The sequence below is a fragment of the Poecilia reticulata genome, linkage group LG2, assembly GCF_000633615.1.
Source record: "Poecilia reticulata strain Guanapo linkage group LG2, Guppy_female_1.0+MT, whole genome shotgun sequence".
NCBI classification, from domain to species: domain Eukaryota; kingdom Metazoa; phylum Chordata; class Actinopteri; order Cyprinodontiformes; family Poeciliidae; genus Poecilia; species Poecilia reticulata.
This window is the reverse complement of record NC_024332.1, coordinates 35,395,076-35,405,539: the sequence shown is the minus strand read 5'-3', so window position 1 is coordinate 35,405,539 and position 10,464 is coordinate 35,395,076.

Genomic DNA, 10,464 nt, shown 5'->3' with positions numbered 1-10,464 from the left:
TCCATCCATCCATCCATCCATCCATCCATCCATCCATCCATCCATCCATCCATCCATCCATCCATCCATCCATCCATCCATCCATCCATCCATCCCTCCCTCCCTCCCTCCCTTTTGGCTTCCCTCATCCAGGTGTAATCCTTCCTGTAAGTAAACTACTCTTATTATTCATGCAACTTGCTTGTACTTGTTGCCTGCACCAGAGTCGTGCTGTCTATCATGACAACTAATTGTTTTTATTACTATATCAACTGGACAATGCACAACGTATGTTGCCCAAGAGAAAATGATCAGTTTTTGTATTTTGTTGGAAGAACTAAGAAAACCAGCTGAGGTTGACCTTCGTTGTGTCATTATGCTCACAAACAAACACCAACTTTATAATATCTGTGCTCTGCTTTGTCCTAATGAACAGTTTTTATAAACTGTGCGGAGCCATTATGACTGTGTTAGCTTGCTTTATATAAACAGCCATAATCTTTATAGGTAAATGGTTTCCACTGCCACAGGTCATTACTCAATTGAGCATCTGGCCTTTTTCAAAGAGCACAGTTTGTTTCCGCCAACGACAGCTGAGATTATTAACATATTTACTGTGATTGTTTTTTTTTTTTTTGCTGCAGTGCAAATGCCAAGGTCTCTGTCTCATTGCAGCTCAAAGCAGGAAAATTACTCCGTCCAACAGTCATGTGAATGATTGCGGCCCGCTAAGATCCATCCGTAGTTGCCACACAAAGCCAAACTTCAAATGCAGAAGCCCGGTCTTAGTCTTCGCCTTATCTTACAACGGAGTCAGTGCTCTGTATCAGACTGTCAAGTTTACATCTACAAGGGCAGATGACTCATCGGCGTTTAATTCCTGAGATTATCAGCCGTCCCTGCTCATGTTGATTCAGTGCTTCAGTCTGAGCAGTGGGACATGAGTTAAGACTCGGCTCTGCTGCAAAGTTCTGTCACTTTATTTCTCACCAAGGCAAGAAAAAAACCCAATATTTTTATAAACTAGCTTTCATTTGAAAGCTTTTAAAAGCGAATCAAACACAATATGGAGAATTTATGTCAATAACACAGCAAGGGGGAGAAGTTAACATTTTTGCCAAATCGAACCATCCTTTCTTCATCCTGTTTTACCCTCCTCATTTCTTTTTTACTTTCCTTTGTGATTGGTTTTGTATGGTTCTATTTGTAGTTCGAGAAACAAACTGGCCCTTTTTGTTCTTGGTTCAATATGTTTGTCACCGTTCTTGCATGGACTCCCAAAAGCACCCACTTTTCAGCTCGTAGAGAAAAGAGTTGTATTTCAAAGAGCTGACTGAGATGTGGGTTGAATGAAACAGAACAGCCTGTTAGTCTCATATAACATGACATATTTGTGTCATGCTTTTAGTTTGAATGCAGAACTCTTTCATGTGTTGTGATGATGCAGTAAATCCTATTTTACAAACAACACAGATCTCGATGATGAAACTTTAATATGTTCTGGCACATTTGGGCAATATTGCGTTTGAGATTTTGCAAACAGATTGGAATAATAACCCAGGAAACATTTGTCTATCGTGCTTTTCATTCTGCTCGTCATGATGTAAGAAGATTAACCTTCAAAATAGATGATAGATTTATAAAATATGTATAACTGATATTTTAACCCTGGCACTGAAAGAGACAACCATGTATGCAGCTTCGTCAACCTAAGTGACACTGTGGATATGGTGGTGGAAAAAAGGCAGAGAATAAATTAATCTCTTATAACAGAAGCGTGATCTCTCACCCCTAACTTATCCTATAAAATGCTACAGACTTAATGTACCTAAAGCGTCGGTAAAATTGATGCTTCTATTGAAAGGTAACAAGAAAGGTTTAAAACTTTGAACGAGAACTCCATGACACCCTGCTATACTTTAATAAAAAATATATATATAATGTAACACATGGGCTTATTTCTATTATGTGCTCTTCATAATGGGAAAGATGAAATCAAGTCATTTAATTAAGGTGTTTATCCCCAAATGCCAGGAAATGTCAACAAGAAAATATCTACCAGCCTCTGCTCTCCGGTATCTATATTCAGTTTGCACACATCAGGATGAAAAACATGTTTATCTTGCCATCATTTACAGTAGGGAGGATATATAGGAAAGTTAAAGAGATAAATAAACTCTCCAAAGTTTTGACAGCTCCAGCTGGGAGTGGCATTTTAGGGGGCCGCAGTGTCTCAGTAAAAAATGTTTATATCAAGGGTTTTGTTCACATCTTTGACAGGACTGATTTATTTTTTCAAGCCAGGATACAGCACATACAGATGCTGATGYTCGGACCGGTAAGTATGACTCCTGAGTCGGTAAGAGAAACAGACATCCTGAGTCATTACTCCAATTTCATGTAGCAAATTACATGATGATCAGTGTCCAAGACAAACAATAAAATCATGCAGTTGTGTTTTCTTACAAAACCAAAAACAAAACGATACACATAGACGGTCAAGCGTAATGAACCCAAGCTTCCTGTGCAGCAAGGGTCGTTTGTTTCTTCCAAATCAGTTCTGAAATCTTCCATTCCTAAAGAAAAGCCACAGCAACACTATAGTTAGTTAGTGATAGAGGCTGTGACAGGAGCATTACTCTGTTACCACTGACCTGTCGGCCACGTCAGAACCATTTATCTCTGTGGCTCATGCATTAAGCTGGACAAATACACAGAGCAATTCGTTCCTTATGTGTGTCTTCATCGTATGGGAACTGCAAGGTCATAGTCTCTGTTCATAGTGGGGCTCAGCAAAGCGGCATTTTGGGTTGAATTCATGTTATTTTTTATATGTGAAAGTCAAACAATGGAACAGTCATAAATGTCAGAGTAATTTGAAAGGAAGCCAATCAAGATGAGCCTATAATGAGGTAGTAAATGAGTCTGATTCACACTCTGCTTTGCACACAGACACAAGGCAGCTATGCTCAACTTTCTAGTTCCATCCATCAACTCACAAATACTTATACCTCTTTAAACTACCAACAGTGACTGTTACAACATAGACTGTTTACCATTTGTGTTAGTTACAATTTCCCCTTTAGTTTTATGTTTTCCCTTTCTTGGCTCCCAGCTTTGTTATTTTTTCTTTTCTCTTTGCCATTCTCGTTGCCTGCTCTCTTCCCTGGCTCCCATTTGTTCTTCTCTGATTTTGTTGATACCCAAGCTGACTCAAAGTCCTTCATATCGTCTTCCCTGACCTTTTGCTGTGTTCCTTAGTCTTCATAATGCTGATTTTCATTAATGCTCATGAATGCACATTTGAGGCCTTCAGGGAACAGGTGTATTCATCCTGAGATCTAACAACACACACATAGACCCTTTTATTAATTAGATGCCTTCTGAAGGCACCTGATTGCACTGGATTGTATTTTAGGGTATCCGAGTAAGTAGTCTAAATATGCATAATGAACTTTTCAGATTTCTATTTGTAAAACTCCAGAAAACCATATGTAATTTTCCATCTACTTCAGATTTATGCATTATTTTATTTTGGTCTGTCTCCTAAAATCCCGAAATGATGCAGCAATGCTTGTGTTGTTAACACGACAAAGGCAAAAAAGGGAACTGAGGCTTCCTCAACACCACACCCTCTCAATGCTCCTCCCTTTTCTCTAAACTAAAGTGACCTTCAGTGGCAACTCAACATGCCAGAAAAATCAAAAGGCACACAGAGTGCAACCAGATAGAGGGGAAGAAGATGTGGCGAATGAACAGAAGGAGGAATGCTAGGAGAGATGAGATGGAATGAAATTACATGAGAGACACAAATGAAGAAACAAAAGCCGAACGGAATGAAGAATTGAGACAAAAGAAGAGTGGCGCAGTGTGATGAATCGAGGTGTGCTCTCATTAAACCCAGGTTCTTGTTGTGTGCTTATGGACTCAGAAGCCCTGCTGATCCGTCTTCAGTTCAGATGCATTAGCTTGGATTCACTCAGATATCGGTGGGCGGCAACTTAATGGGACGTTTATGATAAAACGCATTTTGCAAACAAAGGCGGCTTGAGGAGGAGCTGGATCTCGTGCAGCTGGGATGTCAGAAATTAGATTAACTGCATCCATGTGTGTTTGACCTCTTTAACCTAGTTTAGCTTGATTCACTGCAATGGTGATGAACAGAAAAGAGGAGGAGGAGGAGGAGAGAGAGAGAACCTGGAAAAAAAAGTGGAAAGTGTGTCCCTGCAGTGCTGCAGGCTTCACTGCCTAAATGCTTTTTTTCTTCTCTGACTCATCGCAGAGTCATGAAACACTAAAGCTGGTAAAGGGAGATTAATTAAAAGCCATCCTATGCATTCAGTATCAATCCTCGACTGTGAGACCCTGCGAAACACCCACAAAGATATAAAAAATCTCTTCCTCTGACTTACCGTTTCTATCTCAGCCTTTTATTCTCTATCTTGCTCTTCCGCTCTGTATAATCTCCGACTCATTAGCATTTCAAAATTCATATACTTATGAGTCACGCATTGCAGGCATTCTGGTGAGTTTGTCATTAGTTGGTTATAAAACCGAGGCAACTCAGCCTCCCCATGCAAGACCCAGTTGAAGGTTGTCGGAAGGCTCTTTGCATGCCACAGAATCACAGAAACTGACAGAGAGACGTGCTGCGGAGTGAACGTTGAAGGATGCGTGCAAGAAAATAAGGGGTTGGGGAAAAAAAGGCATTAATCTTTAGGGAGAAACTGGGTCACTGCTGCAGGATTTGGCTGGAAATAAAGAAGTAAAAATAAAACAGATGACAGATTTAGAGTGAAGAGCAGCAGTGTCAAAATGTCAAGAAGATTTTGCATCAACAGGTTATGAACTATGACTGAGCAAAACGCAGGCAGTTGAAGCTAAGCAAATTGAATGGAGGAGAGATGGGGAGAGGAAATTTCACAGAATAATGCAGAAACTTGATGAAGCTAAATGGTTTTAGTGCCTCACCCCAGTCAAGCACATTTAATATGGATGCTACTCTGCAAGAATTATCCCAAACTGTATTTTCTTTCAATTATTTCATGTGAATTATTTAGCAAATCAGGATGGGGTTATTTCAAAAAACAAAGAAAAGCTAGTGTTTATCTGACCAACCGCAATGGTACAGTCTTCAGTGATTACGCCTCATCCTCCTCAACTCCTCTGCAAAACTGGTAAGCACATTGAAGCTTTTCTCTCCTCCTTGTCTTTTCTCTCCTCGGCCTTAGGAAGAGGATTTAAAGTATACCAGTGTCCAGGTGACAAGTTACTCCAGGAAGCAGCAAGAGAGTCAAAGCTTCTGATCTGCCAGATCATTTGCAATGTGGAAAGAAAAGCTTAACGGAGCGAAATAGCAGTCATGGAAGAATTTTTGATGCAAGACTTAACCGAGTGTGTTCACGTGTTCTCTGTCCAATTTGCAAAATGTTTTTGGAAACAAAAAGAAAGTTCAAATCAAAACTGGAACCTCAGGCAGTCCCACAACTTGTTGGGAGGACAGTCTGTCCACTTTGTCTTCCTAATGCACTGGGATCCCCCAGAAGGGGGTGGAGTTTGCCACTGGTGTAGAGAAAAGTCTGGATGCGTGGGTGGATGGATGAAGTGGAGGTGTGAGCGTGTTCTCCTCGCGGCTGTGTGGGCTCTTTCCAAACGGTTCTCCCAGTGTTCAAAGACGTGCATGTTAATCTGCCCTAAATACAGTACATCCTATTCTAAATTGTTAGTGGGAGTGCATGTCTCTCTGTTCTGTATAATGATGAATATAGACCTACAGAAAATGTTGCCTGGCTCTTCAGATAAGCTCCATCTTCTCATCCTTATTGTGTGCAGCTGTTTTGCTCTATATTGGTATTCTCCCTCTCACAGATTTTGTCTGTTTTTGGTTGTTTGATACACTAAAAGGTTTTAGATCACACAAAGATGACCTGAGACAATACAAGATTTCCTTTTTAAATAATGTTTTCATTTATTAAGGAGGAAAAAGCTGCATAAACTAACCGGATCTGTGTGGGAAAAAAAATAAAAACATTCTCCCTAATTATTCCTTCCTTTGCTGAAGCAACTGCTATCAAGCTGGCAAAGAATCATCAGCATCCATCCATCCATCCATCCATCCATCCATCCATCCATCCATCCATCCATCCATCCATCCATCCATCCATCCATCCATCCATCCATCCATCCATNCATCCATCCATCCATCCATCCATCCATCCATCCATCCATCCATCCATCCATCCATCCATCCATCCATCCATCCATCCATCCATCCATCCATCCATTTTCTTTACACCCTTATCCCTTCGTGGGGTTGGGAGGTGTTGCTGGTGCCGATCTCCAGCTATCGTTCATCAGCTCAGTTGAGGAATTGTGTCACTCTTTTCTCACAGAATTGGTTGAATTTAGCCACATTTGAAGGTTTTTAAAAATAAACTGGCAGTAGCACAGTGTCCTTCACAATTTTCTTGTAACAAGCAGAATTTATGATTAATTGAGTTATCCGAGTCCTGAACAAGCAAAATAGCCCAGAACCATCAATCTGCCACCACCATGTTTGAATGTTTGGTTTATGTCAACTACAACAGGATGCCAGCCTAACAAAAAGTTGCACATTTTTCTAACCACTCCACCAGTAATTATTTTCCCAAACGTTTTGGAACGACTTTTGGAAAGATGTTTCTTTGTCAATGTGAGAAAAATGTTTGGTGTTCTCTTTTTGATCAACAGTGGTTTTCTGCTTTGAACTCTGTCACAGAAAACATCTATGCTAAATCTCTGTCTGGTTGTTAAGTTATGACAATTAGGTGTAATTAACTTTGGCAATCAACTTAATTAACTGACTGAGATCAGTGAGGCCTGTGGGGGCATTAAATATTGTTTTAGGTTCTTCTGGATGAGCTTTTGAAGTGCTGATGGAGTAATGTTGGTAGGCTGCTCACTTCTGGCTATTATCAACTCAGTCCCATGTTTTCTCTATTTGTAAATAATGGCCCTCACTGTGGTTCACTTAAGACCCAAAAGCTTAGAAATGGTGCAAAACATCTTAGTAGTCCCAAAGGAAAATTTAATGCCTTTAGAACTCATATTTTCCAAGTTTCTTCCTCATACATTTTATTTATTTGTGTTTTTCTAGACACTTAGTGTCACTGAAAATAAAAACAGACACAATATCAAGACACAATAACAATAAATACAAAAATGGAGTTTAAATATGGGAGTGCAGTTTGTGTAGTGGTCTGTCTTCAATGGATCTGAATGAGTCTCCAACTGAAGATACTCAGTTGTTTTACAACAGTCTTTCTTTCTATGATTTGTGAGCTTGTTGCTGAACTAAATCTTGCTTTTGGGTGACTATTCAAAAGTCAAGATAGAAGTCAGGAATTTTTTGCTCATCTATTCTTGAACATCTTTAGATTTGTGGGCGATGCGTCGCTTTTCCAGACAGAGACAAAAAAAGCAGTGCGGGTCTATTTAAGTGATTTCCCAATTCTTCATGTCTGTCTGTAATCAGGCCTGGTTGTGGCTTTTGAAATAGTCTGGAGAAAGCTGTCCAAAAATTGTGTTAATCAGGAGCTATTTTGTGATTTCACAAGGAGAGTTTTATAGCTTTTTCCACTGATACTTGAAATTATCTCTTCAAAACTGTATTTTCCTGTGACTACATCTGCCTGATATTAAAATGTGCTTAATGATCTGAGACATTTAAGTGTGACAAAAATGCAGAAACAGAAGAAATCTACAAATGGGGGGGAAATGCTGTTTCACAGCATTGTGTATGTTGTGTTGAGTAAATTTGTAGCTGTTTGCATATCTGTCTGATTCAAGCTGAAAACCCACAGAGCTCTCAAACAGCAAAAGCTAAAATGACATTAGTAGTGGATTAAGTATGCATACAAAAACATTTCATCTCTTGCACCAGTTTGCCTCACACATTTTAAAACATCAGTGTGTAAAGCATTCTGGTGGCTCGCGCGGCTATAATCCAGTGCCGGCAGACTGCCTGGAAATTATGAATGCAACAGAACTTGAAAGGTTTATTTTTCTGCCACATTTAAATTTTCCCAAATCAGTGAAGACAGACGGGCTCTTCACAACTGCAGAATTTGAAACGGCACTATGAGACTCCATCTACTGCGCTACAGAGATGGAAAGTAGTAAGATTCATGCTGGGAATTTTAGTTTTGGATTYTCAAGATATTGTTGCAGCAATTTCTTTAAGGTCACAATAATAACAGCAGGTTTGTGTATTGTGTTTCAAAAACCCCTAATGTCAAGATCAGGGCGGCTTTACCTGTTGTCTTTAGAGAGTACAGAAAGTACGCCCCCTTTGAGTTCTGCAGTTTTATAAATGTTGTATATATGCAAGATTTTGTTGTGAGTCACATCTTAAAACAYGCTACAAAATTTTTCTTTCCCTCAATTGGTATAATCTTTTTTTAATAAATGTCGACTTAGTGAGTTCTGTGGTTTAAATTAGAAGCTACACCTGGTCTGGCCTTTTGTTTACCAATGATAACTTCCTGGACAAGGGCATCGACTGACATATTGCTGCCAACGACTAAACATTTTCCCTCTTCTGCTTTTAACAATTTATTTTTCATGAAAATAGAAAGTGCTTCTACATCAGTTCTGATGTTTCGGTTGTGGCAGATGGCCTGTCATACCGAGCCAGGTTCTGGTTCTCATGCAGGTCTCTATGTGTTCAAGGTGAGTTTTTCTTTTCCACTGTCGCTCCTTGCTCAGTATGAGGGATTGCTGTAAAGTCAACGACACGCCAACAACGATTGTCTACTGTCACTACTTGCCCGTCCAGGAAGCGTGAATGACGCAAATAAGACTGCATTCCTTGGACAGAAAACTTTTTAAGTTAAATTGAGTAACAGACTGAACTTAATTCACAGTTTCACTTGGATCAATTATAATGTAACTTTGTTGTGAAATGACAAAAATATAAATAAAGAGAATGTAATTATTTCTACATTAAAACTTATCCAGGGTTTACTTCCCTTTCACAGTGCTGTACTTGAAACAAGCCTGTTTGTACATCTTTCAACAGTTATATTCTCCTAACAAAGCAGTGACAGCGATGCTTTCCCAGGACAGATTAGAAGGTAACGTAATGGAGCAGAAAATTATTATTTTCTGCGTGTACTCTTATGTCTGCAATCAGCACATTTTCCCAGAGGCTTTATCAAAAATAATGAAAAAGGAGGAACTAGCTTTGAACTCACATCTTATACTTGCAAATCTACCCCTGAGATTGCAAATTGACTAAAAATGTTTCCACAGATAATGTCCTTTTAGACATGATCTCTGTAATTTACCTTGTTTTTGGCGCTCGAAGCCCCTGAGATGCCCATGAAAGCTGAAGAGTGCTTCATGATTGTATGCTGAACATTATGCAGCATTTCTGCTTTCAAAAGCAGAAACATGTTATTTCTGAGTTACACGGAGAGAAACATAACTTTATGCGCTGTGCCACTAAGGCAAACTTTTCCGAATTAAAAAAAAAAAGCATCACTCTATTCAGTAGTCCCTCTGCAGACATCCTGTGAATTTTCACATTTATGCATGTGTGTGCATGTAATGATAAACAGAACATAAGATTTTAAGGTCATTTTTTCCACTTTATCTCAAGGTTGCGTCATTCTCAACCACCTCTCTTAACTTGCTAAAATTTTGCTTGTTTAAAATAATGCAATAGTGATCCCTGTGGTGCTTGATATCAAATATCGATGCTTTTAATGGAGACATTTTGGATGCAAAACAAAAAGAATATATCTTGAACTCTGAGAATAGAGTTTAAAATATCAGGGGTATTTTATCATGACCCCGATAATGTGACAAGGCCCCTTSCATTAGTGCAAATTCTCAAGTTTACTCCATAAAGAGTGCTCAATAACACATAAAGAAAACAGTAAAAGTTTCAGGAATAAAAATTGGAATGATTTTCAATCAATTGTACAATCGGAAAACTCAAAACAATTACTGCCTTAGCTGGCCTAAAATTGATTATTTTTCCTCAATAACCCCTAAAGCTAGATGAGCTGATCAAATATGCATGCTTTTACTTTGTGGAGAGCGAATATAAAAAAAAAAAAACATGAACACCGCTGTGCATATTGAAACATTACAAATTTGTTGTGATATCAAAGACTGTTCTTAAAAATGACTTTCCCCAGTAAGAATTCTCTGGAAATCTCCCTAGAAGTAAGAAATGAGGCATCAAAACAGTTTCAGGGAGTGAATAACACACAGCAGGATGAGATTAATATCAGCAGTTTAACATCAGCAGCCAGATACTCTCTAAATGCGTCCCTCAGAAACATGATGCCATTCGTTCTGAATTCAGACAGTGATCATTATGTGTGTGAATCCCACTGCTCCACTATGTCTCGTACAGTAAATGCAATAGTTCAAGAAATAGAACGACTCCAAGATTCTACAGACCAATATTCTTATTTTACTAACTCTAACCCTTGT